Here is an 8,650-nt window from a genome sequence, read left to right as displayed (position 1 = left end):
CTCCCATCCAAACACATTGACTCTTGACCCACTTCTATACAACCTATCACCCATTTTTTTTCCTCTCCTTTCTATCAAACATCCTCAAAAGAGTTGTCTATTCTTACTGTGTTTAATCTCTCTGCTCCTATGCTAATGTAGGTCCACTGCAGTGGGGCTTAGATCACTATGTCTCAACAGAAACTGCCCTTGCTGATCTCACCAACAGACTCTTCCTGTGACATTCTTTGATGAAATTACATTTCTGATTTTACTTACTGGAGGCACTTCCTGGGCCTGGTCACTCTCTTTCTTCAAGGTAACTTTTACAGTTATCTTCGAGACATAGCACTTTGTTTTGGTAGTCTTTCTTACCTCACTGGTTGCTCTAGGTTCATTTTAATAATTCCTCTTCTTTTCCTCTGTTTGTATTGTTAGAGTACCTCAGGGGTTCACTTCTTTGATCCCTTTCATACATATACCCACTTCTGTGGTCATTTTATCTACTCTCATGGTCTTATATTCTGACATAATGCCTAATTTTATATTTCTTTTTTAAACTACTTTATTTATTCATTTATTTATTTGAGAGAGAGACAAGCAGATGGAGAGAATATGTGTGCCAGGGCCTCCAGCCACTGAAAATGAACTCCAGATGCATGTGATACCTTGTGTGTCTGACTTACATGGGTACTGGGCAATCAAACCTGGGTCATTAAGCTTTACAGACAAATGCCTTAACCACTAACCCATCTCTCCATCCCCTAAATTTGTATTTCTTATATGACACTTCTCTCTTGAAATTCAGTCTCACATTTCTACATATATATTACATTATCTTCCAAATTTTAGAGTTCTATGACTTGAGTGTGAACTACTGTTTCTGATCATGAGGGGTAGGCATGGAGGCTACTGGCATTGTTTCAACCCCTACCATGTGAGTGGCTCCCAGAAAGCTTCAAAAGGCCACACTTGTTGTTCAGGACATTCAAAAACAATGTTCCCATTAGGTAGGACTGTACAAAGCCACTCTGTGTGGCCAGAAAAGAGATGTACTCAAAATAGATCCAAGAAGACATTGAGATTCTATTTTAGGGCTCTTTCTCAACATAGAGACACAGTACAATGATTTTTAATATGCAGTAATTCTTAACTAGGGAGAGAATATGATTATCAGGGTTGCTACATTATAAAACTCAAATGTGCATTTCTCAGAAACAACAACAATAACCCCTACAAGGTACACAATGAAACAGGGAAATATGGCTCATTCAAAGAAACAAAGTAAATGGGCAGAAAATACACTTGAAAAAGTTCAAATATCAGATTTACTGTACAGAAATTTAAACTGGAGATACTGCTAACCTGCATGAGGAATCCTTTGTACAACAGAGAGGTGGGGGGAGGGATAGAGAGAAAGAGAAAAAGAATGAGGGAGGAGGAAGAAGAGACAAAAGGAGGAGAAGGAAAAGGAAGAGGAGGAAGGATGAGGAAGAGGAGAAAAATACTCAAAATAATGTCCTTGAAAGGATGAGCAAACAGCTAAGGAAGAGATGGTCAAACACAAGAAGATAAGGTATGGGAAACATGGAATTAGGGGGCCATTAAAAGGGACCAAAAAGAAACTCTATAGCAGAAAACTATAGTTACAAATATGATGCTAGAGGGTTTCAAAGGCAAATTTGGTCAAGTTGAATAAAGAACCATCTGGGCTGGAGAGATGGCTTAGCGGTTAAGCACTTGCCTGTGAAGCCTAAGGACCCCGGTTCGAGGCTCGGTTCCCCAGGTCCCACGTTAGCCAGATGCATAAGGGGGCGCACGCGTCTGGAGTTCGTTTGCAGAGGCTGGAAGCCCTGGCACGCCCATTCTCTCTCTCTCCCTCTATCTATCTTTCTCTCTGTGTCTGTCACTCTCAAATGAATGAATGAATAAATAAATAAATAAATAAATAAATAAATAAATAAATAAAAAGAACCATCTAAAGTGAAGAAAAACCATTGAGAATAATCATCCTGGAACAAAATGAGCAAAGAATACAGAAAGATGAAAGGAGTCTATGACCTTTGGTGCTTCACCAAACAGTCCAACATACACATTTTAATAATTCCAGAAGGAGAAGAAATAAAACCTGAAGCTGGGATTGGTGGTGCACACCTTTAGTCCCAGCACTTGGGAAGCAGGGTAGATGATCACTATGAGTTTGAGGCCACCCTGAGATTGCATGTAGTGAATTTCAGGTCAGCCTGAGCTAAAGTGAGACCCTACCTTGAAAAAAAAAAAAAAAAAGAAGAAGGAAAGATAGCCTGAAAATATCCTAACATCTATGAAATATATGATTCTATAATTTAAGAATTTCAATAAACAAGTAGGATACTCTCAAAGCAATTCACAACACTGTATATCATAATCAAAGTTTCAAAAGAAAAAGAGGGTCTGGGGAAATGGCTCAGTAGTTAAAGGTGCTTGCTTAACAAAGCCTGGGACCTGAATTTGATTGCTCAGTGCCCTCATAAAGCCAGGTACAAAATGTGGCACAAGCATCTGGTGAATGTTTACAGGGCTAAGATGCCTTGGTATACTCCCCTCCCAACACAAATATACATACATTCACATGCATAAAATGTTTAAAAAGAAAAATCTGGGAGTAGCAAGAGAAAGACCAGTCATTAAATACAAGTTCTGTCAATAATATTTCAGCTGCTTTCATACCAGGAGCCCTGGAGGCCAAAATGGTGTGGGCTGATATATATATGAAAGCTGTCAGTTGATAATTCAATACTTGGCAAAATTGTCCTTCAGAAATTATGAAGAAATCATGATAGTCCCAGATAAAAGCTGTGATGGCATGTTTCCACTAAACCAGCCCTGTAAACAATGTTAATGGCAGCTCCTTCTGCTTGAAGTGAAAGCAAGCTTAACGAGATCTAGAAGCCATGTGAAGAAATAAAGCTCTCCAATAAAGATAGACACTGGGACGCTGTCCAAGGATTATTATGATTTTGCTGTATAACAGTACTTTGAATTTTTCTATTTTATTGAAAGACAAATGCATAAAAATCAATTACTAATCTATACTGTTGGACATACAATGTACAAAGACTTCACCTGTTACAAGTACAAGGTAGAGGAATATTGGAGAAGCAGTTGTTGAAAACAGGCTGGAATAAATTCAAACTATATTGCTTAAGATGTGAATGGAATCTTCCTGATAACAATAGCAATAAGAAATACCTATTTGATGTAGATGTGAGGAAATGACAGGGAATCAAAATGGATCATTACCAAAAAGAAAAAAAAAAAAGTCAACTAAGCTGAATGCAGGCAATAACAGGAGATGAAAGATATAACAGCTATAAAGCATTTGGGAAACAAATAGTAAATGAAGTTCTTTTGGGGGGTATTTTAAAACATACAAATGAATTAATATCAAATGACAGTACTTGGAAAATGGATAAAAACTTATGGCCCAATTGTTTGCTGCCTACAAGAGACTCATTTAAGATTTGGAGACACACACGAAATTACAAAGATTTTGCATTGCAAAGGACACAGTGAAAAAAGCAAAGAGGCAACCTACAGAATGGGAAAATATCTTCGCCAGCTATACATCTGATAGAGGATTAATATCTAGGATATACAAAGAACTCAAAAAGTTAAATAATAAGGAATCAAATAAGCCGATCAAAAAATGGGCTATGGAGCTAAATAGAGCATTTTCAAAGGAAGAAATACGAATGGCATATAAGCATCTAAAAATGTTCTACGTCACTAGTCATCAGAGAAATGCAGATTAAAACTACATTGAGATTCCATCTCACTCCTGTCAGATTTGGCTACTGTCATGAAAACAAATGATCATAAATGTTGGCGGGAATGTGGAAAAACAGGAACCCTTCTACACTGCTGGTGGGAATGCAATCTGGTCCAGCCATTGTGGAAATCAGTGTGGAGGTTCCTAAAACAGCTAATGATTGATCTACCATCTGACCCAGCTATAGCACTCCTAGGCATATATCCTAAGGACTCATCTCATTTCCTTAGAAGTACATGCTCAACCATGTTTATTGCTGCTCAATTTATAATAGCTGGGAAATGGAACCAGCCTAGATGTCCCTCAACTGATGAGTGGATAATGATATGGCACATTTATACAATGGAGTTCTACTCAGCAGTAAAGAAAAATGAAGTTATGAAATTTGCAGAAAAATGGATGGACCTGGAAAGTATTATACTAAGTGAGGTAACCCAGGCCCAGAAAGCCAAGCATCACATGTTCCCCCTCATATGTGAATCCTAGCTACAGATGATTGGGCTTCTGCGTGAGAATGAAAATACTTAGTAGCAGAGGCCAGTAAGTTAAAAGGGAGATAAAAAGAGAAGAGAATGGAAGGGATGAGGGTGCTTAATAGGTTGGTATTGTATATATGTAAGTAGAATGATTGAGATGGGGATGTAATATGATGGAGAATGGAATTTCAAAGGGGAAAGTGTGGGGGAGGGAGGGTATTACCACAGGATATTTTTTATAATCATGGAAAATGTTAATAAAAATTGTGAAAAGACAAAAAATAAAATTAAATTAAATGAAAAAAAAAGATTTGAGACACAAACACATTGAAGTGAGTGGGTGAATAGAATGAGTTACTCTGGAAATAGTAACCAAAGAGAGAGCTGAGGAGGCTATAGCAACAATAGCAAAGGAGTCTTTAAACCTAAAAAGGTTAAAAGCCATTGAGAAGGACATTGTATGGTAATAAAAGGCTCAATTAAGTCAGAGGATATAAAACTACAAGCATTTATAAACTGCTATAACTTAAATGTGTCCTTGCAGACTTTGGTGTTGAAATGAAGTATCCCATGTGACAGCATTAAATGATGGGTTGTTAAGAGGTCTTGGGCGCTCCTTCCCCCAGGAAAGGGATCAGGGCCTTTCTGAAAGTAGTTCTGAGGAGCATTTTATGTACTTATTCTTTTTTAAAATTTTTAAATTTTTATTTATTTGAGAGCAACAGACACAGAGAGAAAGAGGCAGATAGAGAGAGACAGAGAATGGGCATGCCAGGGCCTCCAGCCACTGCAAATGAACTCTAGACGCGTGCGCCCCTTGTGCATCTGGCTAATGTGGGTCCTGGGGAATTGAGCCTCGAACCAGGGTCCTTAGCCTTCTCAGGCAAGTGCTTAACTGCTAAGCCATCTCTCCAGCCCTTATGCACTTATCCTTCCACCTTCCACCATGTGGGGATAGAGCAACCAGATGCCCTCTTGGAAGGAAGATCAGCTTGCAAGCCAACCAGAGCATCTGCCAGCACAATCATCTAGAACTTTCTAGTCACCAGCACTCTGAAAAGGTTAATTTCTATCATTCATAAACTTCTAAGTCTCAAGTATTTCCATATAGTAGTGTAAACAGACCTAATGAAAAACCCTTAAATTATGTGAGGCAAGGGAATGGGGACATGGATCAATGGTTAAAGGTGTGTGCTTGTAGAAGAGCCTCGTTTCAATTCCCCAGCACCCACATAAAGCCAGATGCAGAACGTGGCATATGTGTCTGGTGATATGCATTTACCATAGTAGGAGACACTGATGTATCCCCTCCACAAAATAAATAAGACTTAAATATATACATAATGTTTAAAGGCACTTGTGTGCAAAGCCTGCTGGCCTAGGTTTGATTCTCCAGTACCCACTTAAAGCCAGATGCAGAAAGTGCCTCACGAGTCTGGACTTCGTTTGCAGCAGCAAGAGGTCTTTGTACAACCACACTCATATTCTGTCTCTCTCAAAAAAAATTGTATATATGAAGATGAACGGTTAAAGGAAGAATTGTACATTTCAACATTCCGTTTTCAATGACATGTAGGTGTGTCAGACAGAAGTTGGGTAGCGAAATCAAGGACTTGAACAGCATTATACAACAACTCGGTCTTATGGGCACATATAGAAACCCAACCCAAAACAAAAGAAAGGGCATTCTGCTGAGCAGTACGCAAGATGTTCACAGAATATATCACACACTAAACCACAAACTGTTTCATTAGACTTTAAAAGTCAGTATGCAAAGTATCTTCAGCCACAAGGAAATGAAACCAATGACTAAAGGAGAACTGGAAAAGTCACAAGTGGAAATTAAACAGCATATCCTTGAACCATTGCCTCACAAGTAAAATGAGAAACTAGAGATGAAGACAAAAGCACAACATACCAAAACATATATACAAAAAAATGGGTCATAGCATGACTATTGCATTTTATATGTTTTGCTACAATAGCAAAATGTAAGAGCTGGGTAGATGGTTTAGTGGATAAAGTGCTTGCTGCACAAGCATGGGGGCCCGAGTTCAGATCCCCAGCACCCACCTAATAAAAACAGCTATATTTTCAGGCTGGAGAGATGGCTTAGGAGTTAAGGTGCTTGCCTGTGAAGCCTAAGGACCCAGATTTGATTCCTCAGTACCCATTTTAGCAAGATGCACAAGGTGGCGCATGCACCTGGAGTTTGTCTGAGTGCCTCAAGGTCCTAGCATGCCCATTCTCTCTCTCTCTCTTTCTCTCTGCTTCTTTCATTCAAATAAATAAATAAAATATTTTTTTAAATAGTTAGATTTTTATTTGCTGTAATAAAAATAATAGGGGCTCAAGAGATGGTTCTGTAAGTAAAGTGCTTGCTACACAAGCATGAGTTTAGATCTCCAGCACCCACTAAAAGACCAGGAGTGGCAGTGCACACTTTAATTGAAGCACTGGAGAGGTGGAGACAGGAGGATTCCCAGGACTTGTTGGCTGGCTAATCTAGCCAAATCAGTGACTTCTAGGTTGATTGAGAGAGCCTGCCTCAAAAAATGAAGGTGGAACATAACTGAGGATGAGACCTTGTGTCAATTTCTGGGTTACACACATGCACACACATGTAAGTGATACTCACCTAAATGGTAGCTTACCATCCCTTTCTGAGTCATAAAACTTTAACCCCAGTCAATATGGAGGAAGGGAAACTGTCTTCCCTTTTCCTCCACCCTAAAGCCTGTCGCTGCCTGACTGACCCCATGAAGTCTGGATTCAGAGGGACACACCCTTTGTGGGAAAGAGCAGGGTTCATTCAGTAGCTGTTTGGGTTCATGTGGCTCCCAGCGAGGCTCAAGGATGAATAGAGTGAACTGAACGTAAAAACAGAAGTGGGGGCTTGTGAAACAGGCCCCAGATCTTGGCAGTTTACTCAGGCTTTGCTTTTCCTTTTCTCATTTCTGGACACTTCTAGCACACGGCCCTGGCCATGTGAGGGCTGAGGTCGCATGGAGCGGAAGTGCAGGGAGGGGCTCACTTGTAACCTCCTGGAGCCCCACAGAACACTGGGGCACTGGGAGGAAAGAGGACCAGGTGCATCTGGTATTGATGGGAATTAGGTATGAGGTAGTCCCCCTTGCAGTTGCTAATCAGGGTTACAGGCCCAGAAGGGATGAACAGATTTTAAGAGAACCGAGAACAGAAATCTAAAAATCCCTGACTCATGCAGACTCACTAAGCGCTCAGCTTACGGGCCATTTTACTGATGGTTCTTAGGAATCTGCACATGCAGAGTAACTAATACATCGTCTAACTCTTGGACCGATCAGGAGCCCCACATACATTCAAGTTAACAACCAATCCAGTCCACCTCAACTTGATGCCAGATTTGTACCTTCAAGGGTATAATCCCCTTCCCACCAGCCATCCAAGTTACTAGGTGGTGTTCTGCTTGTTTTAGACCTCTTCCAGCTTGGGAACTTTCTTTTCTAACAGAAATTCTTGGGCTGGATAGATTTTAAGTGGTTAAGGCCTGCAAACTCTAATGACCTGGGTTTGATTCCCCAGTACCCATATAAGCCAGCTGCACAATGTGACACAAAGTGCATGTGGAGCTCATTTGCAGTGCCTAGAGGCCCTGGTGTGCCCATTCTCTCTCTCTCTCTCCTTCTCTATCTCTCTCTGCTTACAAATAAATAAAATAAAATAAAACCTCACTGAACTTGTCCTGCAGCCATCAGCACTTGTCAGTCTTCATGGATGTACACAAAAACTCAAGAAAACAGTTAACAGTGTGACCATCAATGCATGTCTATATGATCAACACAGCTGCATATTCTAAACAGCTGGCCTTCCCATCCCAAGAGAATTCTGTGGTCACATGGTCTCTTGAAGCAGGGGTTTGGGTGGCTTTTAGACAGGAGGCTGTATCCAATTGGGGTCAGGCAGGGGATCTGTACTATTGAACTGAGCTGAGCTCAGATGTGGATGGAGAGGTATTGTGCCTCAAGAAGAGATGGCAGCTGCACTGTGTCCTTGCTCAGGGAATGCTACAGCTGACATTTACAAGTTTGGGAGCTTCACAAGGTCTACCTCCCCTTCCCACAACATGCCAATGCCCTTTATCTGGATAAATGCCTCTTCCTGGCTAGATATGTGGCTCATTAGGAGAATGCCTACCTAACATGAACAAAGCCCTGGATTTGATTCCCAGTATCACATAAGCCAGTCATAGTAACCTAGGTTTATAATCCCAGTTCCAGGGCTTGGAGTAGGGGTGGGGAGATGGATGCAGGAATGTCAGGAGCTCAAGGTGATTCTTAGCTACATAGTGGGTTAGGGTTCAGCCTGGAATACATGAAACCTGACTCAAAAATAAGGTTGGGGA

Source organism: Jaculus jaculus, chromosome 5 (genome assembly GCF_020740685.1).
Source record: "Jaculus jaculus isolate mJacJac1 chromosome 5, mJacJac1.mat.Y.cur, whole genome shotgun sequence".
NCBI classification, from domain to species: Eukaryota; Metazoa; Chordata; class Mammalia; order Rodentia; family Dipodidae; genus Jaculus; species Jaculus jaculus.
Note: the sequence above shows the minus strand (reverse complement) of the source record.